A 24,401-nucleotide genomic window follows, 5' to 3' on the forward strand; every position below is an offset into this window, starting at 1 on the left:
GAAATCACTGAATTTTTGGCCGATTTGACTGCAAAGAATTAATATACTATTTTTTTTTACTTTTATTTTATTTTTTTACCATCTTCATTGGAGTATAATTGCTTTACAATGGTGTGTTAGTTTCTGCTGTATAACAAAGTGAATCAGCTATATGTATACATATATCCCCATATCCCCTCCCTCTTGCATCTCCCTCCCACCCTCCCTATCCCACCCCTCTAGGTGGTCACAAAACACTGAGCTGACCTCCCTGTGCTGTGCGGCTGCTTCCTACTAGCTAGCTATTTTATATTTGGTAGTGTATATATGTCCATGCCACTCTCTCACTTCGTCCCAGCTTACCCTTCCCCCTCCGCATATCCTGAAGTCCATTGTCTACGTCTGCCTCTTTCTTCCTGTCCTGCCCCCTAGGTTCTTCAGAACCTTTTTTTTTTTTTTTTTTTTTTTTTTACATTCCATATATATGTGTTAGTGTACGGTATTTGTTTTTCTCTTTCTGACTTACTTCACTCTGTATGGCAGACTCTATGTCCATCTACGTCACTACGAATAACTCAATTTCGTTTCTTTTTAAGGCTGAGTAATATTCCATTGTATGTATGTGCCACATCTTCTTTATCCATTCATCTGTTGATGGACACTTAGGTTGCTTCCATGTCCTGGCTCTTGTAAATACAGCTGCAGTGAACATTGTGGTACATGACTCTTTTTGAATTATGGTTTTCTCAGTGTATATGCCCAGTAGTGGGATTGCTGGGTCATATGGTAGTTCTATTTTTAGTTTTTTAAGGAACCTCCATACTGTTCTCCCTAGTGGCTGTATCAATTTACATTCCCACCAACAGTGCAAGAGGCTTCCATTTTCTCCACACCCTCTCCAGCATTTATTGTTTGTAGATTTTTTGATGATGGCCATGCTGACGGTGTGAAGTGATACCTCATTGTAGTTTTGATTTGCATTTTTCTAATTATTAGGGATGTTGAGCATCCTTTCATGTGTTCGTTGGAAATCTGTATAATTTCATCGGAGAAATGTCTATTTAGGGCTATTGCCTATTTTTTGATTGGGTTGTTTGTTTTTTTGATATTGAGCTACATGAGCTGCTTGTATATTTTGGAGATCAATCCTTTGTCTGTTGTTTCATTTGCAAATATTTTCTCCCATTCTGAGGGTTGTCTTTTCGCCTTCTTTATAGTTTCCTTTGCTGTGAAAAAGCTTTTAAGTTTAATTAGGTTCCATTTGTTTATTTTTGTTTTTATTTCTATTTCTCTAGGAGGTGTGTCAAAAAGGATCTTGCTGTGGTTTATATCATAGAGTGTTCTGGCTAGGTTTTCCTCTGAGAGTTTTATAATGTCTTTAATCCATTTTGAGTTTATTTTTGTGTATGGTGTTAGGGAGTGTTCTAATTTCATTCTTTTACATGTAGCTGTCCAGTTTTCCCAGCAACACTTATTGAAGAGGCTGTCTTTTCTCCATTGTATATTCTTGCCTCCTTTATCAAAGATATGTGCGTGGGTTTATCTCTGGGCTTTCTACCCTGTTCCATTGATCTATATTTCTGTTTTTGTGCCAGGACCATACTGTCTTGATTACTGTAGCTTTATAGTATAGTCTGAAGTCAGGGAGCCTGATTCCTCCAGCTCCGTTTTTCTTTCTCAAGACTGCTTTGGCTATTCGTGGTCTTTTGTGTTTCCATACGAACTGTGAAATTTTCTGTTCTAGTTCTGTGAAAAATTCCATTGGTAGTCTGATAGGGATTGTGTTGAATCTATAGATTGTTTTGGGTAGTATAGTCATTTTCCCAATGTTGATTCTTCCAATCCAAGAACATGGTCTATCTCTCCATCTGTTTGTATCAACTTTAATTTCTTTCATCAGTGTCTCATAGTTTTCTGCATACAGATCTTTTGTCTCCTTGGGTAGGTTTATTCCTAGGTATTTTATTATTTTTGTTGCAGTGGTTAATGGGAGTGTTTTCTTAATTTCTCTTTCAGATTTTCATCATTAGTTTATAGGAATGCATTAATTTTGTATCCTGCTACTTTACCAGATTCATTGATTAGCTCTTGTAGTTTTCTGGTGGCATCTTTAGGATTCTCTATGTATAGTATCATGTCATCTGCAAGCAGTGACAGTTTTACTTCTTCTTTTCCAATTTGGATTCCTTTTATTTTTTTTTTCTTCTCTGATTGCTGTGGCTAAAACTTCCAAAACTATGTTGAATAAGAGTGGTGAGGGCTTCCCTGGTGGCACAGTGGTTGAAAGTCCGCCTGCTGATGCAGGGGACACGGGTTTGTGCCCCGGTCTGGGAAGATCCCACATGCCGCAGAGCGGCTAGGCCCGTGAGCCATGGCCGCTGAGCCTGCACATCTGGAGCCTGTGCTCTGCAACGGGAGAGGCCACAGCAGTGAGAGGCCCGTGTACCGCAAAAAAAAAAAAAAAAAGAGTGGTGAGAGTGGGCAACCTTGTCTTGTTCCTGATCTTAGTGGAAATGCTTTCAGTTTTTCACCATTGAGAACGATGTTGGCTGTGGGTTTGTCATATATGGCCTTTATTATATTGAGGTAAGTTCCCTCTGTGCCTACTTTCTGTAGGGTTTTTATCATAAATGGGTGTTGAATTTTGTCAAAAGCTTTTTCTGCATCTATTATGATGATCATATGGTTTTTATCCTTCAATTTGTTAATATGGTGTATCACATTGATTGATTTGCATATATTGAAGAATCCCTGCATTTCTGGGATGAACCCCACTTGATCATGGTGTATGATCCTTTTAATGTGCTGTTGGATTCTGTTTGCTAGTATTTTTGTTGAGGATTTTTGCATCTATGTTCATCAGTGATATCGGCCTGTAGTTTTCTTTTTTTGTGACGTCTGGTTTTGGTATCAGGGTGATGGTGGCCTCGTAGAATGAGTTTGGGGGTGTTCATCCTTCTGCTATATTTTGGAAGAGTTTGAGAAGGATAGGTGTTAGCTCTTCTCTAAATGTTTGATACAATTCACCTGTGAAGCCATCTGGTCCTGGGCTTTTGTTTGTTGGAAGATTTTTAATCACAGTTTCAATTTCAGTGCTTGTGTTTGGTCTGTTTATACTTTCTATTTCTTCCTGGTTCAGTCTCGGAAGGTTGTGCTTTTCTAAGAATTTGTACACTTCTTCCAGGTTGTCCATTTTATTGGCGTATAGCTGCTTGTAGTAATCTCTCATGATCCTTTGTATTTCTGCAGTGTCAGTTGTTACTTCTCCTTTTTCATTTCTAATTCTATTGATTTGAGTTTTCTCCCTTTTTTTCTTGATGAGTCTGGCTAATGGTTTATCAATTTTGTTTATCTTCTCAAAGAACCAGCTTTTAGTTTTATTGATCTTTGGTATTGTTTCCTTCATTTCTTTTTCATTTATTTCTGATCTGATCTTTATGATTTCTCTCCTGCTAACTTTGGGGTATTTTTGTTTTGTTTTGTTCTTCTTTGTCTAATTGCTTTAGGTGTTAAGTTAGGTTGTTTATTTGAGAGTTTTTTGTTTCTTGAGGTAGGATTGTATTGCTATAACCTTTCCTCTTAGAACTGCTTTTGCTGCATCCCATAGGTTTTGGGTCATTGTGTTTTCATTGTCATTTGTTTCTAGGTATTTTTTGATTTCCTCTTTGATTTCTTCAGTGATCTCTTGGTTATTTAGTAGCGTATTGTTTAGTCTCCATGTGTTTGTATTTTTTACAGATTTTTTCCTGTAATTGATATCTAGTCTCACAGGGTTGTGGTTGGAAAAGATACATGATATGATTTCAGTTTTCTTAAATTTACCAAGGCTTCATTTGTGACCCAAGATATGATCTATCCTGGAGAATGTTTCATGAGCACCTGAGAAGAAAGTGTATTCTGTTGATTTTGTCTGTTCTTCTGCCTCAGTTATTCTGCTATTGATTCCTTCTAGAGAATTTTTAATTTCATTTATTGTGTTGTTCATCACTGTTTGTTTGCTCTTTAGTTCTTCTAGGTCCTTGTTAAACCTTTCTTGCGTTTTCTCCATTCTGTTTCTAAGATTTTGGATCATCTTTACTATCATTATTCTGAATTCTTTTTCAGGTAGACTGCCTATTTCCTCCTCATTTGTTTGGTCTGGTGGGTTTTTACCTTGCTCCTTCATCTGCTGTGTCTTTCTCTGCCTTCTCATTTTGCTTAACTTATTGTGTTTGGGGTGTCCTTTTCACAGACTGCAGGTTCGTCATTCCCATTGTTATTGGCGTCTGCCCCCCATGGGTAAGGTTGGTTCAGTGTGTTGTGTAGGCTTCCTGGTGGAGGGGACTGGTGCCTGTGTTCTGGTAGATGAGGCTGGATCTTGTCTTTCTGGTGAGTAGGACCATGTCTGGTGGTGTGTTTTGGGGTGTCTGTGAACTTATTAGGATTGTAGGCAGCCTCTCTGCAAATGGGTGGGGTTATGTTCCTGTCTTGATAGTTGTTTGGCATGGGGTGTCCAGCACTGTGGCTTGCTGGTCGTTGTGTGGAGCTGGGTCTTAGCATTGAGACGGAGATCTCTGGGAGAGCTTTCGCCGATTGATATTGCATGGTGCCGGGAGGTCTCTGGTGGACCCATGTCCTGAACTCGGCTCTCCCACCTCAGAAGTTCAGGCCTGACACCTGGCCGGAGCACCAAGACCCTGTCAGCCACACGGCTCAGAAGAAAAGGGAGAAAAAAAAAGAAATGAAATAAAATACAAGTTATTAAAATAAAAAATTTAAATAATTATTAAAATGAAAATGATAAAAATAAGAAAGAAGAGAGCAACCAAACCAATAAACAAATCCACCCATGATAACATGCGCTAAAAATTATACTAAAAAAACCAAAAAAATGGACAGAGAGAACCCTATGACAAATGGTAAAAGCAAACCTACACAGACAAAATCACACAAAGAAGCATACACATACACACTCACAAAAAGAGAAAAAGGAAAAATATATATATAAAAAGGAAGAGCAACCAAATCAATAAACAAATCTACCAATGATAATAAGCTCTAAATACTAAACTAAGCTAAACATAAAACAGGAAACAAATTCAATCCAGAAAGCAAACCCCAAGTCTACAGTTGCTCCCAAAGTCCACCGCCTCAATTTTGGGATGATTTGTTGTCTATTCATGTATTCCACAGATGCAGGTACATCAAGTTGATTGTGGAGATTTAATCTGCTGCTCCTGAGGCCGCACAGCTTTCTCTTCTTTATTCGCACAGCTCCTGGGGTTCAGCTTTGGATTTGGCCCAGCCTCTGCATGTAGGTCGCCCTCTGGTGTCTGTTCTTCGCCCAGACAGGAGGGGGTTAATGGAGCAGCTGATTAGGGGGCTCTGGCTCGCTCAGGCCGGGGGGGTGGGGGTTGGGGGGGGGTTGGGGGGAGGGGGGGAGGGGTGTGGAAAGTGGAGCGAGCCTGCGGTGGCAGACACTGGCATGATGTTGCACCAGCTTGAGGGGCACCATGTGTTCTCCTGGGGAAGTTGTCCCTGGATCATGGGACCCTGGCAGTGGCGGGCTGCACAGGCTCCCTGGAGGGGAGGTGTGGACAGTGACCTGTGCTCGCACACAGGCTTCTTGGTGGCTGCAGAAGCATTTCATGCCCGTCTCTGGTGTTCACGCTGATAGCCGTGGCTCGCGCTCGTCTCTGGAGCTTGTTTAGGCGGTGCTCTTAATCCCCTCTCCTCGCGCACCCAGAAACAACGGTCTCTTGCCTCTTAGGCAGGTCCAGACTTTTTCCCGGACTCCCTCCCAGCTAGCCGTGGTGCACTAGCCCCCTTCAGGCTGTGTTCACGCAGCCAACCCCAGTCCTCTCCCTGGGATATCACCTCCAAAGCCCGAGCCTCAGCCCCGGCGGGTGAGCAGACAAGCCTCTCGGGCTGGTGAGTGCCGGTCGGCACCGATCCTCTGTGTGGGAATCTCCCCGCTTTGCCCTCCGCACCCCTGTTGCTGCGCTCTCCTCCGTGCCTCAGAAGCTTCCCCGCCGCCACCCCCGTCTCCGCCAGTGAAGGGGCTTCCTAGTGTGTGGAAACTTTTCCTCCTTCACAGCTCCCTCCCACTGGTGCAGGTCCCGTCTCTATTCCTTTGTCTCTGTTTTTTCTTTTTTGTTTTGCCCTACCCAGGTATGTGGGGAGTTTCTTGCCATTTGGGAAGTCTGAGGTCTTCTGCCAGCGTTCAGTGGGTATTCTGTAAGAGTTGTTCCACGTGTAGATGTATTTTTGATGTATCTGTGGGGGGAAGGTAATCTCCACATCTTACTCCTCCGCCATCTTGAAGGTCCCCTAATATCCTATTTTAAAATTTACATTTATTTGGTTACCAGTGAAGCTGCTTTTTTTTTTTTCTATTCTTTACTCTTTTGCCCAATTTTCTGTTCTGCTGTAGATATTTTTTCTTAAGAAATTTAAGAACTTCTTTGTCATTCATGCAGGTTTTCTCCTTTGGCTAGTTATTGTGATATACTGTGTGCCTAGATTTACTAATATTAAATTGTACTCCTGAAATAATTCCTCTTTCCTTATGGTGTAGTATTCTTTTTTAAAAATTAATTAATTTATTTTATTTATTTATTTTTGGCTGCGTTGGGTCTTCATTGCTGCACGTGGGCTTTCTCTAGCTGTGGCGAGTGGGGGCTACTCTTCGTTGCGGTGTGCGGGTTTCTCATTGTGGTGGCTTCTCTTGTTGCAGAGCACGGGCTCTAGGCACGCAGGCTTCAGTAGTTATGGCACAGGGGCTCAGTAGTTGTGGCTCGCGGGCTCTAGAGCGCAGGCTCAGTAGTTGTGGCGAACGAGCTCTGTTGCTCCACGGCATGTGGGATCTTCCCAGACCAGGGTTTGAACCTGTGTCTCCTGCATTTGCAGGCGGACTCCTAACCACTGTGCCACCAGAGAAGTCCTGGTGTAGTATTCTTTTTGTCTTGCTGAGTTTGGTTTGCTGGTATTTTATTTAGGATTTTTGCATCTATGTTCATAAGTGACATTAATCTTCAGTCTTCTCTCTCTCAGTGTTTTGCGCATGTGTTTACCAGGTTTTGTGGGTAGGATAACTTTAGTTTTATAACATAATGGGGCTTAGTTCCTTCTTTTCCTCTATACTGGAAGCTGTATTTAGAGGATGGAAATTATCTGTTCCTTGTAAATTATAAAGAACTTACTCATAAAACTGTTTGGACACTATTATATTCATTGGAGGAAATATTTTTAAACAGCACAGGTTTTTTTCCCCATATTTTGTACATCTTTGTGATTCTAATTGGCTAAGTTTCCTAGAAAATCATCCATTTTTGAGATTTTCAAATTCATTAGCAATATCAAGATTTATTGAGATATAATGCACATACCATACAATTCATCCATTTAAAGTGGTTTTTAGTATATTCACAGAGCTGTAGATTCACAACCATCACCACAATCATCACAATAAATTTTATAACAGTTTTAAAACCCCCGAAAGAAACCCTATAGCCATTAGCACTCACTCTGTTTCCCCTTTATTCTCCCTAGCCCTAGGCAACTACTAATCTGCTTTCCGTCTCCATAGATTTGCCTCCTCTAGACCTTTCATATAAATGGAATCATATATTGTAATCTGTAGTCTTTTGTGTGACTGGATTCTCTCACTTAAGGTAATGTTTCCAAGGCTCACCCATGTATTAACATGGACTAGTACTTCGTTCTTCCTTTAATTTTTTTAAATTAATAGACTTTTATTTTTAGAAGTTTTAGTTTTACAGACAGTGAGCAGATATTACAGAGTTCCCACATACTCCCCTCTTCCCACTCCTCTGACCATAGTTTTTCCCACCAACATCTTGCATTGGTGTGGTTCATTTGTTACAAGTGATGAACCAATATTGAAACGTTATTATTAACTAAAGTTCATAATTGACATTAGGGTTCGCTCTTCGTGTGGTACAGTTCTGTGGGTTTTGACAAATGCGTCATGTCACGTATCCGCCATTGCAGTATCGTATAGAATAGTTTTGATGAATAGTTGGAGCACAGGGGCTTTTTGGTGCAGTGCAGTCCTTCCCTCCCCCAGAACCGCTAGCAAACCACTGCTTCTATGGCTTCATCTTTTCCAGAATGTCATGTAGTTGGAATCATATGTACGTAGCCTTTTCAGATTGTCTTCTCTTAGTAATATGCATTTGAGGTTCCTCCATGTCTTTTCAAGGTTTGATAGTTCATTTCTTTTTAGCACTGAATAATATTCCTTTGTCTGGATGGACGACAGTTTATTTATCCATACACTAACCAAAGGACATTTTGCTTGCTTCCAAGTCTTGGCAATTATGAATAAAGCTGCTGTACATGTCTGTATAGAGGTTTTTGTGTGGACATAAGTTTTCAGCATGTTTGGGTAAATACCAAGGAGCATGATTGCTGGATCAAATAGTAGTATGCTTGGTTTTGTAAGAAAGTGCCAAACTGTCCTCCAAATTGGCTGTACCATTTTGCATTCCCATCAGTGATGAACAAGAGCTCTAGCTGCTCTCCAGCCTTCCTAACATTTGGTGTTGTCAGCTGTTTAGATTTTAGCCATCCTAGTAGTGCATGGTAATATTTCATTATTGTTTTAATTTGTTATTCCTTAATTATATTTGATGTGGAGCATCTTTTCATATGCTTATTTGCCATCCATATGTCTTTTTTTGTGAAGTGTCCAGATCCTTTGCCCATTTTTAAATTGGATTGTTTGTTTTCTTACTGTTGAGTTTTAAGGATTCTTTGTATATTTTAGGTACAAGTCCTTTATCCTACATATTTTGCAAATATTTCTCCCAATCTGTGATTTCTCTTTTCATTCTTTTAACAATGTCCTTCACAAAGCATAATTTTTGTGTGTGTGTGTGTGTGGTACGTGAGCCTCTCACTGTAGTGGCCTCTCCCGTTGCGGAGCACAGGCTCCGGACGCACAGGCTCAGTAGTTGTGGCTCACGGGCCCAGCCGCTCCGCGGCACGTGGGATCTTCCCGGACCGGGGCACGAACCCGTGTCCCCTGCATCGGCAGGCGGACTCTCAACCACTGCACCACCAGGGAAGCCCCCAAAGCATAATTTTTTAAAATAAAGTATAATTCTTTTTTTACAGCTAAATGATATTCCATTGTATGGATATACCAGATTTTCTTTATGCATTTACTAGTTGGTGGACACTTGGGTTGTTCCCTTTTGGCTATTATAAATAGTGCTACTATGAATATTTGTGTACAAAATTTTGTTTGGGCATAACATTTTTCATTTCTCTTGGGTAGATATCTAGGAGTGGAATTGCTGGATCATATGGCTACTCTATGTTTAGCTTTTTGAGGAACTGCCAGACTTTTCCATAGAAACTGCCTGACTTCTCCAAAGCAACTGCACCACTTTACATTCCCACTAGCAATGTAGGAGGGGTTCCATTTTCTCCATATCCTCACCAGCACTTGTTATTGTCAGTCTTTTTGATTACAGCCATAGTAGTGGGTATGAAGTAGTATCTCTTTGTGTTTTGATTTGCATTTCCCTAATGACTCGATGCTGAGCATATTTTCATGTGCTTCTTGGCCATTTGCATACTTTCTTTTCCTCTTCACTTTGATATTCTCTTCCATGAGAATTTCCCTGATTCCACTGATACCTTCATACACGTGTTTTTCAAATATTAACTTCCACATCTGAGCTTTCTCCTGAGATTGTCTCGGATTCCCATCTGCTTACTAGAGATTAATGTCCCGATTGCATCTCAGAATTAGTATATCCCAACTGAAACTCATCAGCTTTCCTCCCAAGCTATTTATTCTTTCTGCGTTTCTAATTCTGTTATTTATACCATTATTCTTCTAATCACCCGAACTTGAAACTTGTCATCGTATCTGGATGTAAGAGAAATGGGATAGGGAAGAGTCGATTCATTACCAAGTTCTATGTTACTTTCATAATGTTTTGCATCTGTTTTCTCTTTATTCTCTCCTTCTTGATCTCTAACCTCTTTTGACTTTCTCAGTCTCTTATTCTCCTGGTTCTCTTACGTCTGATTATTTTATCTCAGGTTATTTTTACCTTAAATGACCTTAATTTTTACCTTAAATGTTATTTTTACCTTAAATGATCTGCCCGTTTCTTGACCATCTTCTGTGATCATTATAAATCTTCTGCCTTGGTTATTTTTACGTAATCCCAAGATGTGAACTATCATTTACACACTTATAACTCCCAAATATATATTTCTAGCTCTGAAATATCTTGAGAACTTCAGACACATGTATCCAACCATCAGCAGGACATCTCTATTTCACAGACTTCTCAAACTCAGAACAGTCATCCTTTGGTATCCACGGGGGATTGGTTCCTGCACTCCCGTGGATACCAAAATCTGAGGATGCTGAAGTACCTTATATAAAATGACACAGTATTTGCGTATAACCTATGCACATCCTCCTGTGTACTTTAAGTAATCTCTAGATTACTTATAATACCTAAGACACTGTAAACGCTATGTAAATACTTGTAAATACCATGTAAATGCTATGTAAATGTTTACCGAAGCATGGAAAATTCAAGTTTTGCTTTGGGGAACTTTCTGAAATTTATTTTTCAAATATTGTTGACATGTACTTTGTTGAATCCGTGGCTGTGGAACCTGTGGCTCTGCCAGCTGTATGGTTAAACTGAACTAGTCCCATCCCAGCTGCCCCCAAACTTGCTCTGCCTCTCAGTCGATGGCAATGCCATTGATCTGGGGTCCTTTAGGATAGAAATCTGGCCATCATTCCTTTTCTCTCCCTCTCCCCAAAAGCCCCACATTTACCAAATCTATTCTATTGGAAAATTGCCCTGAATCCGCTGTTTGTACCCCCATGCTGCTGCTTTGTTCTAGCTTTTATCGGCTCTCATGTAGACGGTTTCAGTGACCTGTAATCTGGTCTCTCACCATGCTCCACACCCCCTTCCACCAACGCGAAGTTATTTTCCAAACTGAAAATTTAGTCATGGCCATTTCACTGCAAAGAACAAACAGAAACAAGAACACCACTAGTAACAACAAAATAAAAACATGAAAATATTTAGAGTCGCCCTGGTGGCTCCTCAGTCTCCTGAAGCAGATCGTTCAAGCTCTCAGCCGGGCGCATTGATGTGCCTCCTGCCTACTTCTTTAGCTTCATTTCTCATGATGCCCCTCCCCCATCTCATCTCAGGCTCCAGCAATATTCTTCTGGGATGTTTAACAAGTTCCCTCTGCTCAGACTCTTCTTCCTGCCTTGTCTGCCTTCTTCATCCTTCAAAAGCCCTGTCTGGGTGTCCCCTCTTCTGGAGAGCCTTTTCTGAGGCTTCCAGCTCTGGGATTCTTCTGGACTTCATACAATGTCATATTGCAACTCTTTTGTTTATATGTCTGTCTTCCCTACTAGGCTGTGAGCTCTGCAGGGACAGATTTTGGCTGATTTTCCAGCTACGGAGTAGATGCTCAGTAAATATTTATTGAATGAGTGATTGAGATGGTCCACGGGCCGAATGTTATCCTGGAAGTCTAACTCCATATGTCTAGTGTGCAATAACATGATAGCACAGGTCTCATCTTTTATTTTCTCTTAGTCAAAGAGCTCAAAACTTGCACTTTCTTGGAGGTAGGCATGATCACCTGGCTGGTATCCAGAAGGAATGCTTGATAAGAACCTGCATCAGTGAAAGTGGACTTATGCTTTCCGGGGGTCTGTACATAAAGGAAATGCTTCTGTCTCCTCTTTGCCTGGCTCTTGGCGTAACTTCTGATAGCTCCCCCATGCTAGGAGTTACTTCTGAGCCAATGAGACATCAGATTGCATTAAGGGATTGGGCATTATATCACATGCTGTCATTGCTAGATGCCTGCAGAGTTTTGGGTTCTAAGAAGCAATTGTTGACTGGAATTTCCCCGTAGAGGATGAACAACTGTATGGGAGAGAGTGGGAGATTAGAACAGGTCCAAGAATCTTTAGTCCGAGGATTTTAGTGAGTTTGTGATCCCCTCTGGGCATGCAGGATACAAGCCCTCAAGAACAGCAGTGTAATTTGGTAGAGAATAGCCCAGAGCTGCTCTAGGATCAAATTCTTCAGGTCCAGCAAATCAATTTGGTTTCCCTGGGCTTTGTGGGACTGAACTTTAAGACTGTTGCCTCTGGCAGTGACATCGCCAGAAATATCTCAGGGGACCCAGTACTCATCTGAGTAGACAAGCTTCAGGAAGTCCTGGATAAGCCTCAGGAAGTCAGGTTGTTGAGCCCAGTGTAAACTGCTGCATCAGGCTCCACACCCTTTCCCATGGAAACCTGAGCACAGGTCAGGCAGAGGTCAGTAGAGAGAAGGATTGGGGCTCAGTGACCTTTCTTCAGTGGTGCTCAGCTGTGACTCCTGTGTCCCTGGAGGATTAGCACCGCCCCTGCCAGAGCAGGTTCTCTGTATGTTATGCTTTCCCGGGCTGCACCTCCAATCCCAGTTAGGCCAGTGCCCTTCCCTCTGGGCAGAGTGACTTTACCCTGACACCTTGGTGAGCCTAATGGAAACTACAGCTTAGTAGACTTTGGTTTTATGGAATGAAATTGTTATTTCTGGTCCAGAGAGACTAAGCAAAAGCTAAAATTGCAGAAAAATTTTTGCAATACTGTGTAACAGTTTACAAAAATCTAACTGATTGGTTCAACCTTCACATAACCCAGTACCTGGCACTTAGTGGACATTCACATGTTTGGCGTATGAATGAAACTGGGGATTTATTATCTTATTTTATGGATGTGGGAACTGAGGCCCAAGCAGGTGAACTGAGTTTCCCAAAATCCAAATCTCCAGTTAGTCAGTGTAGAGCCTCGCTTGAAATCAAGTTCATTTCAGGTTGACATTTACTGAGTACCTCTCACATTACAGGCGTTTGCCAGTGATGGATAAACGTGGTCCTTGGTTTTGAGGAGCTTTTAGGCTTGCCAGGGAGTCAGACACATAGGAAGTAATTTCAACACAGTGTGCTAAGTGCTATGATAGAGAACTCTGTGCAGTGTGATGGGGGTTACAGAGGAGGCACGGCTGATCCACTCTGATGCGGTCACGAAAGACTTCTTGAAGAATTGACGCCTCAGTTCAGTTTTGAAGGTTCAGTAGAGGTTGGCCAAAGGTAGAAAGAACATCATAGGCTGAGAGATCAGTTTAATGGGGGACAGAGGTGTGAGCCAGCATGGTATGTTTCTGAGATCACTGGAATGTTCATTGCTGAGGGTAAAGTGGCAGGAATGATGACTAGAGAGGTAGGCAGGAATCAGATCACTGAGGGTGTCAACTTTGCCTCTCACGCCATTACTTCCCAACTTCGCTGACTCAGTCAAATCACCTGGGGAACTTAAAAAATATAAAGGTGTTCCATCTACATTCCCAGTGATCTTCTTGATCAGCTGGGTTTGACAGTCCCTTCTGGAAGCAACAGGAAGCCATTGGCAGGTTGGTAGCAGGGGAGGGACGTAGATCGTCATATTGGATCCCTCTGGTGGTGATCTACCTGGAGGCGGGTGGATTTGAGAGGGCTGCTACTGGAAGCACAGAGACCGTTAGGAGTCTGTTGAATTTGTCGAAGTGAAATTTCATGGTGAATGGAATAGGGCAGTAGCAGTGGGGATAGAGAGGAAGAGGCAGATCAAAAGAGATTTCAAAGTCTTGGAATCCTTATGATGTTGGGGCAAGGGTGCTGGCGAGGGAGAAAGAAGTGTCTAGTATAATTCTCCAGGTTTCTGGCATGGCTGCCTGGGTAGAGTGTGCTGTTTCTGACCAAGATCAGGAGTGGAGGGTGGAGAGACAATGAGGAGCAATTGATCAGTTCAGCCTGGAACCTGCTGAATTTGAGGTACTGTGAGACATCCAGACGGGAGGGCCGCTACTGTGTCCTGGAACTCAGGGCTAGAAACAGATACGGGCCCCTCTGTATGGGGGATTTAAAGCCACGTGAGTAGCAGAGATCTCTCAGGGTGACCTCATGGAGAGTACACCTTCAATTATTCTACCCCTTTCTGCCTTCAAGGGTTGTTCTCATGGGGAAGCAGAAGCTTTATTTTTTTTTTAACTGTTTCGGCAAGACAAGGCAGAGTAATAAAAGTGGCATAAAAGATGGATTTAGGGAAGCTGAGTTGAAGCCCTGCCCCTGCCACTTCGCCACTTTGTGCAGAATTGAGTCTCTCTTAGCCTCTAGGTCTTCACCTATAAGACAAGAGTCGTAGGGACTTCCCTGATGGTCCAGTGGTTAAGACTCCATGCTCCCAGCACAGGGGGCCCAGGTTCGATCCCTGGTTGGGGAACTAGATCCCGCATGCCACAACGAAGGTCCCGCACGCCGCAATGAAGACCCAGCACAGCCAAAAAAATAAATGAATAAATATTTTTAAAAAAAACACGAAAAACAAACAAAAAAACCCAAAACACTGCTATGCATCACATAGTTTAGAAAAAAAGATAAAAGTCGTAGGAATGTCTGCCTCACAGGATTATTGAGAAGGTCCACTGAGAACATGTATGTGAAAAATGCCATGTAAAGAACCATAGAAAACATTAGTCGTCCCCCCCCCCCAAGATATTTGGACCAATGTGTAGGAATTACAGGGAGGCAGGTTTCGGCCCCATGTAAAGAAAGGCGGTCTAATGCCTTGAGCCTTTGGCTGATGCGAAGAGCTTTGGGAGGTGGGAAGCTCTGAGGCTCTGGAGGTCTTTAAAGAGAAGCTGGGTTCCTAGGGCTTCCCTTGAGAGTTTTGTCGCCAGGGGTGCTGTTGCTCAGATAGTGTTTGAGTTACGAATATACTTCTTTATCCTTCCTCTGAAAACTTCTACACGACTAGATTGTTTTCTAATTGTAAGAGTAACACAGGTACATGGTTGTCTCTTTTTCTTTAAAATCTCTTAGCGCCCTGGGTGTTCTGGCTCCTAAGTGGAGTCTTGGTTTATATACCCCTAATAACCAGGTAAACTGCTTCAGGTCTTATCGCATGGGGGCACTTATAGGCATTTTTATTCTAATGCTCTTTAATGAGGGTTTGGTGGACGCTGAAGTGTGTCTGTGTAGTGTAGCTGGGCCTCCCTAACATAGACAGGGCGGGCGAGGGGCGGAGGGAGGAGGGGGGAGGGGTGGGCATTCTGATGTCGAGACAATTCCGAATTAGACGTTCCTTTAAAATGATTGATCTTTATTACTTGCAAGCAGAAATGTTATTATAAACAGCAAGCCAAATATTGCCAAGGAGAGGTCTTGATGGAGTATGTTCCAATGAATAGGTAAAGATCATTTGAAATCAGCACACTAATTATTTCTATGCAAATGAATGTTGTCAGAGAGCTTGGAAACAAGTTGTTCTCTGAACCGGGTTAAACATCCCCTAAGAGCTCATGTTTATACTCCTAATTTACTCAGAAACCCATTGCTGCTGTTTTTTTTAATAGATAGAGGAAAGGTAAAATATGCCAACCCATGATTAGATTATCACAAGTTTAGTAGTAGTTTGAATTGAATTATAGTTTTATGTATTTATTTTATTGCCAGTCACTAGTGTAACGCACATTTGCTAATGAGGCTGAATTTTCTTGCTAACTTTCTCTACACAGCGATTATTGCTCTAAATGCTCCACCCAAGCTGTTTGATGAGGAGTTATCTTTCCGATAGTTTAGGTGACTTCCTGGCTCTTTTAAAAACATCACCAAAACAATTGTCCCAAATAATAGTAATTTCATACCTAGCAAATATTCTAGCTAGGAAAATGCTACTATAAACCATATAGAGGTGAACAGTTTTAAAAAGCCAGGAATGTAAGAAAATGCATTCAGTCCTAATTGTGGGTGGATCCTAATTTCATCTTTTCATTCGGCAGGGCCTTCATGACCTTTGCAAGGCCCTGGGTCAGCTTTCGATTATCCTTTTTCGTTGCCCTGTAGCTATGCCAAGGGGTGGTGGAGAGAAGCTTCTAGCTGATCTTTTGAAAACGCGAGTGTTCAAATAACCCTTGCCTCCGCCACCTCACTCCCTGCCCCCACTGCTCATCCATGGGGACTGGTGGGCCAAGAGGGAGGGAGGACTCTGTCTACGATGGCCTGGACTTCAAATCCTGATAGGGCCAGGTGGGGCAGCAGTAGGGGTGGAAGACTGAGGAATGGAATATGGTGGGATGGAAGTTGGGGGGAAGGCAGTATTAGGTCACAAGCCAAGCCGCAAGAAGATGGGTCAGAGTTAGGGGTAACAGATACGAGGAACGGTGGAGCATAGTTCAAGTCTAAGCCAGTCAAACCCTGCTTGGGCCATGGTGACCCAGCAAGGCGTTAAGCTTTGGCCTGACCACAGATGGAAGCTGGGCAGCTCAATAACCAGGCTGTTCTGTAAGAGCCTTAGAGTTTACATTCGCTTACCCCTCACAGATAGCCCTCTATACCAGTAAATTACTCCACGTGACACACTGCCTGGACATTTTCTAGCGGGCTGGCTTTAGCGGGTGATGAAGTGTGTTGGAAAGAGGCCCGCCGGGAGAGGACAAAACTCAGGTTTTAGCCAGTCCTCTGCCACTAACTGGCCAGGAAACCTTAGGCGAGTCATCTAATCTTTCAGAGCCTCAGTTTCCCTGTGTATAAAGTGAGGCTCGAGGAGGTAGAGACGTACAGCTCATCCGTCACTTGTGAGTTCTGAAGCACGGAAGACAATTCTGTGGCCTTCGGCATTCAGCTTGTTTGACTTGAGGGAAAGAAACACACCCTCAGCACTACATTTGAGCTGAACCTCTGGAAACCCCAAGAGTCAAAATTGAACTCTATATAGTCAAATCCTTTCCCCAGCTTGTTTGCCGGAGCCAGGAGTGTTGAAGAAAGTCTGTGTTCTGTTGGGCTATTTAGCATTTGTGGAAATAGCACAAAGCAAGCTGCACAGAGTTCTGCAGATGCAATAGCTTATGTACTGTGTTACAGCAGAGGGCCGCTGTGTTCCAGGGACTCCGATGGGGCTGATAGCCCCCTAGTGACGCAAACACCACCAGCAAGCTGGAGCCCTTTAGTCCTTTGCCAGAATCACACATGGCTCCTTTGCTGAGGGCTGGGGTTAGATTGAGGGCTTTTCTGAACGGCCCACCCTGTCGGTTCCACCCTCGTGAGACAAAAGACATAAGGGCTGCCAGTGGACTTTAAAATGTAAATTTAAAAATAGCCCTTAATTACAAAGAATAGCTTTAGTTATAGCTTGCTGCAGGCAGACCACACATTCCTGAATGGTTTTACAAACGAGGGAATGGCGAGTAGTTGACAGCACCGGTGAGTTCTTCACTGGCTGCTGGTCCGCACCTAAATTGTGATACTGAAGCACCGCGGTTTTCAGCCAAATCACAAGCAAAACACATTAACACAATTCGTTTCCCTTTTAATTGCGCTACAAAGAGGAGTCTGTCTTTTGCCTTTTTTGACGTCTCATCTTAAAAGCAAAAAGACTTGAGCTAAATCTGTGTCTATACCCAATAAAGCTTGTTTTCATTTTCTTACCCAGCCAGCTAAGATTTATACATTAGTTATTCAACTGATGCATCTTAAACATCCTAGTTAAAACACACACTGCTGGCCAGGCACTGTTCACCCCCCAGCAGACTTTTGCTTGCCTGCAAGGAATGAATACTTGAACTGTAAATGGGTAAACTCAGACTTTCCATATGGCGAGGTCAACAGAACTCACAGTGAACATACAAAGGATAGAAAACTAATTATTACTGAGGTTCAGGTAAGCGATTTCTTAGGCATTTTAGCTGTCATGCTGTGGAATAATTGTAAACCCACCAGGAAGGAATTGCAAAACACAACCTACTTATCCCTTCCCCAGTGGCTATATCGAATCTTTTTTTTTTTCTGTTCTGTAGTTTGTGCCAACCCTCTATTTAATCATTAAAAGGAACATTATTTTAAGTGTTGCTTCCTCAATGACAGCGTTTGACTGAAATCGTACAGAATGGTGACTTTGCCCAGAGCGCGACTTCCACATTCTGGCATGATTTGAGGCAATCAGAGCTATTAGTAATGGAATGCAGAGTTCCGTGGCAATTTTATTTAAAGTTTTGTTTAAGTTAATATTACATCTGACTAATGTAACCATCTGTATCCAGCCAGTCCCATCAGTGACAACATAAAATCGTTAACCACCATGTCACAGGCATCAAGTGCTTTGGCTTTGCTATAATTTTATGAGCATGCCTTCTTGTACTACTTTATTACTATCACTGAGACATCAGTAACAGCAGCAACTTTTCCAGGCACAGCACAGAACCCAAGCTAGGGGTGTCCTAGCTTTGTGACTAAATTCTTGCTGCTTCTAGGTCTTGGCATGTGCTATTACCTTGGCCAGGAATGTCCTTCAAGTGTTGGTTTAAAGGCCTTCTCGAGAGGTCCCCCCTCTTCCCTCTGGTACTCTTGATCACTGTACCCATTTGTTTCCTTCATAATATTTATCATAACTTAAAATGATAACTATATATTTTTTCTTGTTAATTGTCTCTACTGCGAGACTACAAGCTAGATGAGAGCAGAGAGCACGTCTGTTTTTGTTCACCCATATGTCCCCTTGCCTAGCGCAGTAAGGAGGGACTCTGGACATTTGGGGGAGGGGACTCTAAACGGTTTAATGAATAAACGAGACAATGTGGCAAAATTACAAGGAGGCAGGGACCCCGTATGCTGAGGACTTCCAGAACAATCTCGTGGTTGCGTTCGGTCCTGCGGAGACCTGTAGGACTTTACAACAGTATACTCACGGGCATACTGGACGTTTCCACCTGATGATCCACAGACATTTCACAGTCAACGTTCCAACCTTTAACTCATCAGCTTGCGTCTCAAATCTCTTTTTCCTTCTCAGCGTCGTAGCTTGGATAATGGCACTGTCATGTGTGTCATCACCCAAGTAAAATGCTTGGCATTCATTCTCCCTCTCCTCAACCCCAGCACCCAGTCCTGTGAGTGTATCCTCCTGAATGCCACTTGGACCTGTCCTGTCCTTTCCACCTCCATTGACATGACTTTTTGGTTCGGGTCCTCTCTATCGCTTATTTAGACTCCTGCAAATGCTTCCTGATGGGCTCGCTGCCTCCCTGGTCTTATACCCTAAAGACCACCTCCCTCCCTGCAAAGACACAAACACTATCTTCTGTCCCTCTTTCCAGAATTCAGTAAGGACTGGCAATGTGCAGAAGTAGCTGGAGCCTTACTAAGAGATAGTAAAAGATGGCAGATATATGATTTCTTCAAGATTAATTTCCTTTTTGTTTTTCTGCTATGGTTCCAACAGAATAAGCTATTAAAATGCTTTGAGCTTCTGAACGAAAGCACAGAACTGTGCCAGCAGAACACCATAGAGGCTTCCTTTATTTTCTGCTAGCATCTATCTGTGATGGATGATATGACCGTGAATCTTCACTTAAATATGGAATGCTGAAATAATCATAAAATCCCAGAGTGTCAGAGCTGGACAAAGGCCATCTGCGTCCTATGTCTTGAGGCTCAGAGAAGGGAAGGGCCTTATTTAAGGTCACAAAGTGATTTAACTGCAGAATTAGGACTCAAACCCAGCTCTCTGTATTCCTCAAGTGAGCATGAGGCTTCATTTGGATGTGTTATCAAAACATTTCGCAGCCCTGTGATCCACTCCCCGGACCACTGTACTGTGCTGTAACTTTTTCATCTGAACTTTTTTTTTTTTTTTTTGCTTCTCTTGTGCCTGAGTGCTAATCGGTGAGATTAGAAAGTCTGATCTGATCTTAATAAAGTGACTTACGCTTCAGTGATCATTTCCAAAGGGAGCACTTGGGAGCACTAGAGGTTTCTAGGAGCTGCCCTGGGTGCCTCCATGTGTATGGAGTCACAGTCAATGGGTCCCAAGTAAACAGGGCTCTGGGCTGCCCATCCCCATTTCATACTCCATATGAAGTTTTGTTTTCATCTGTTTTGTACGGGCTACCGCTACCCTTGGATTGGAGTGACTTCGCGTTGAAGAAGTTTTGAAAACTGCCTCAGGAATGCATTGGTGGTTTGCTCCCCCATTTGCGTATTCCAATTAAACAATATTTCTGTGGTTTTGTGTTTATTTTTGTTTTTACCTATCTCTTTACAATGATAAAGGACAGGAAAAACTCCAGGCTTGCTCATGTGGGTGCGGTAATGTGAGTATAGATTGTCTGTAACTTGCTGGTGGACCAGTGCCTGAGGCTGGGGTTTTATGATGTCTTGGCTACGTGTTAGTGTGGATGGGTCCGGTCTACCTAAAGGGTCCTGCCCTTCCTCTCAGGCCAGGGAGTACGTGGGACTGCTTGGTAGAAGATGTGTTGTCTTTAAGAGTCTAGTATTTTTTTTCCAGCTTACTTGAATTCCACATCTTCAGTCTTTGACACCGACCACTGGTAAGCAAAGTGGAAGGTCGGACTTCTGAGAGCCAGACATTATGGTGGCATAGCAAAACACTACGTGGCCATCCATGGAAGGGGGAGGTTGATATTGAAAATTGATGGAATGTGTTCACTGTGACAGGTCCCAGGAGATGGCCTCCCAGTTTCTGGCATGGGAGGGGATGGTGGGAAGGATGTAGGGGCTTTGGAGGAGGGACAAATGGTATGTCTCACTTCACTGTTTTCCTTTGGTGCTCAGAGATGTTGACATACTCTTGATACTTCTTGACATGATGAAAGGCAAGGCCACCCCTAACTTTGGTGGGCCTGGGGCAAGGGCGCAAAATACAGGCTCACTGCAAACTCCCCTTTCTCTCCAAGCTCTTGGCTCTGTCCCTTACCCTGAGGGGCCCTCCACACAAGCCTATAGACACCAACCTTGCTCCTCAAATTGTGGACCCCAGCCCAGAGCATCAGCATTACCCAAGCACTCATTGGAACTGTCAACTCTCAGGGCCTACTCTAGGCCTACTTAACCAAGGTGTGGACTTTAATAAGATCCCAGATGATTCACAAGCACATTAAAGTTTGAGAGGTACTGTTGTAGCCCACATGGTCAAGCTTCATCATCACCGGGTAGAAGGGTAACAGCTGCTCAGTGGACACCCGTCGTTCACCACTCAGGCCTAGGGTTGTGTCCATCTGTGGTTTGGTCCATCCTCAGGAAAGCAAAACTAGGGCAGAGGATTGCCAGGCCATGAACACAGGCTTGGGGCACATGGGCAGGGAATTTCAAGGTCTTGGGTAGTTTGAGAGTGGCATAGAAGAGGGAAGCATAGACGTTGGGTGGGCAAGTCCCCTTGGCCCCATAGATTCCTTGCTCTATGGGCAGTGGTGAGGCTGGAGTGGGGCCAGAGCAAGGCCCTGTAAAGTGTGAGGTCTCGGGCAGGGACCTTGTTGCCCCAGTGTAAGAGCGATGCTGTTGAAGGTTTTCCTAAATGTCCATGTGGATGGGGGTAGGGTGGGAGCGGTTCATGAGTCCTCAGGGTACTGAGCCGCTGCCGTGCCTTGCTGGCTCTTTGTGGTGTGGCGGAGTAGTAGTGGTGGGGCCATTATTGCTTTAAAAGGGAATCAAAGTGAACTGTTCCAAGCACACTCTTGAGTAGCTAGGGAGATACATCTGTTGACTTCTCTGTCGAAGGTAAACCGTGGAGGTGCTGCCTCTAGTGCCTAATGACAATTCAATTAGACCAGCTGTCGGCCTCTAGTGGGAGCCAGTTGGATGTGGGTGTAAAGGGCTTTGAACAGCTGCCTCCACACCTAGGATGCAGGCAGTTTCCTCAGTGAATTAAGAGCAGTAGCTGGTGTGGTTGGGGTGAGGTGGCCAGTGGAGGGATGAGGATGCCATTTTGTATCCACTGCCACCTAGGTGATGCCACGGTTGTGGGACAGAAGCAGGTCTGAATGAAGTCCATTAAATCGCTATCACATCTCAGCTTCTTCATCTGTAAAATGGGTCTGACAGTCCTTTCCCTGCCTGCCTTGCAGAGATGTTGGGTGCCTCTAGTGAGATAATGAACGCGAAAATGATCTTTTGTCTGTCAAGTGGAGTCCACGTGAAAAAAATGATGGTCATCCTGGGGGCTTCCCTGGTGGCGCAGTGGCTGGGAGTCCGCCTGCCGATGCAGGGGACGCGGGTTCGTGCCCTGGTCCGCCGGGAAGATCCCACATGCCGCGGAGCGGCTGGGCCTGTGAGCCATGGCCGCTGAGCCTGCGCGTCCGGAGCCTGTGCTCCGCAACGGGAGAGGCCACAGCAGTGAGAGGCCCGCGTACCGCAAAAACAAAACAAACAAAAATAGTGGTCACCCTACCATTTGCTATCTTTCCTTTGTGAGTGTGCTTTCCATTGCATATGAGTTTTAGATTTAAGTTGTGTTCCCCTTAGCAATGCACAAGGCTCCGTACAAAGCCATCTCTGCCCCTCTGCCCAATGCCTTCCAGCCCCTTCCAGTGGTGAAGATGCCCTGCTGTGGTTCTTGTCTTTGCAGTTCCACAGGCGGGGGAGGAGGGTTTTGTATTGGCAAACATTTCTGAAAAGACAAATAATTGCTCTGGAAAGAGAATTCTTTTCCCTTCCAAATATTCATATTTACTGGTTTAAATTGATGTCACTTTATTTGTTGGCTAGCGCTGTACAGTATTCCACTGAGCAGTAATTATTCCTTTGCTGTTGCAGGAGTTTGCCGAGAGAAGGGAACTAAATCTAAAAGAGTGAATCCATCTGGTACGTATGTTGAAGCTCTCTCTGAGGCCACTGACACTGAAATGCTAATGCTAGATTTTTATCTACTGGTATCACTTAGACATTGATATAATGCGAGCTAGTGCCTTGGATTGCTGAATCAAAGGCTGAATTCCATTCCCTTACATGGCACTGGATGCCCTGCACAGTGGATTGATGACCTTGGCAGAGCACAGGGGTGAAATAGACCTTGCATTCCAGACCTGCCATCTGATTGTCAGACTCTAGTTGCCCCGGCCCCCCGATCACGGATAGGTGCTAAAGGTCTCAGCCGGAAGACTCAGTGACGTTCAGTGCCTGAAGCATTAAGGACTGACCTTGGCAGGCGAGTAGTAATCCACCCCACCCCCGATGCTGCTCAGTAGATAACATCTGGAAGTAGTCTGATGACTCAGTACTAAGTGCCCCTGGGAAGAGCCCCTGAGGCCCGTGGGCGCTAATTAGTCTGCAGTCACCCTTTTTTTTTTTTTTTTTTTTTTTTTTTTTTTTGCGTTACACGGGCCTCTCACTGCTGTGGCCTCTCCCGTTGCGGGGCACAGGCTCCGGACGCGCAGGCTCAGCGGCCATGGCTCACGGGCCCAGCCGCTCCGCGGCATGTGGGATCTACCCGGACCAGGGCACGAACCCGTGTCTCCTGCATTGGCAGGCAGGCTCTCAACCCCTGCGCCACCAGGGAAGCCCTGCAGTCACCCTTTTTACATTAGGGTGTGGGTGAAGCTGGGACAAGCTCCCGGAACCCACTGAAGGCTGTCCTGCTTCGTTGGGGCTCTGACATCCCTCCTAGGCTTTGCTAGGCCTTTTTCTGGGGTGCTGGGCTCTGTCTCGCTACCTGGCTGCCAGCTAGGGTCCAGTTCAAGTAAACTCTTGTGGGAACACAGTGTTTCTACCTGCCTGATGACTAGTACTGCCACTGCTGCCCAGTCTTTCCTAACCGGATTGCCATCTGAAATAGCTAGCTTGCATTTGTCGTAGTTTTCTGATCTTTGTAACTTGGAGGGCCGGTCAGCCCCCTTGGGGACAACTCTGTGGCTCTCCAAGTTCTGCCTCCATTTGACCTGTGCTTGTCCTTTTCCTGCTCTCCTGGCATTGAAATCTTTGTAGTCCCCACTATTGCTATAAAAGCTTTGCTGCAAAATATGGGCAGTAGTCTATCTTATCCCATAGTCCGGTTATACATCCATGGGACACTCTGGGCATCTCACAGTTCACTTGGGGTGAACCCACTCACAGTTCTTGCCTCTTCTCTCCAGGAAGCATTAACCAAAGAAGCCACAGGGGGATCTGCCAGCCTCCTATGAAATAAAATGCTATGCGATACCAAACAGCTAACTGTCCAGATTTATTAGAAAAATCTGGCTGCCCTAGCTTTTTGACAACTTTCTCTTTCCTCTGTGGTCCAGCGTGAAATAGACTCTCCAGGGTGCCTTGTCATTGGGAGGAATTTGAAACTGCCATGTGTCACTGGTGCATGGCTGAAGAGAAGGCAACGAAAGGATGACCACCATTTCCCCCCGAAAAAACTATTAGGGAAGGTTATTGATTATTTTCCAAATACCTTCCACCTTCATCAGAGGACATTATGATCATTAAAGAGGTACTGTCATGTAGCTTTTTAAAAATAATTTTCTCTTTTTTGTTTTCTTAATAGCGACTGTGCCCAAGTCCCTCTTTACAGCCCAAACGTGATGTTTTTGCTTTGCCCATAGAATTTCTGG

At 43.9% G+C, this 24,401-nt stretch overlaps 1 protein-coding gene across 15 annotated transcripts in view; it reads left to right on the forward strand.

The window, feature by feature from the left end:
* LOC105748798 (uncharacterized) overlaps positions 1–24,401 on the forward strand; it is a 101,357-nt gene that overhangs the window by 33,394 nt on the left and 43,562 nt on the right. For 14 of the 15 annotated variants that reach the window (XR_007474902.1, XR_007474903.1, XR_007474896.1 and 11 more), the window contains one exon: positions 22,621–22,668. The gene's annotated coding sequence lies outside the window, so the exon portion shown is untranslated. Of the gene's footprint in view, positions 1–21,932; positions 22,275–22,620; positions 22,669–22,835; positions 23,016–23,940; positions 24,281–24,401 lie in introns of all 15 variants that reach the window. The other variant, XM_049705039.1, reaches the window with a different exon arrangement.

Source organism: Orcinus orca, chromosome X, assembly GCF_937001465.1.
Source record: "Orcinus orca chromosome X, mOrcOrc1.1, whole genome shotgun sequence".
Classification (NCBI taxonomy): domain Eukaryota; kingdom Metazoa; phylum Chordata; class Mammalia; order Artiodactyla; family Delphinidae; genus Orcinus; species Orcinus orca.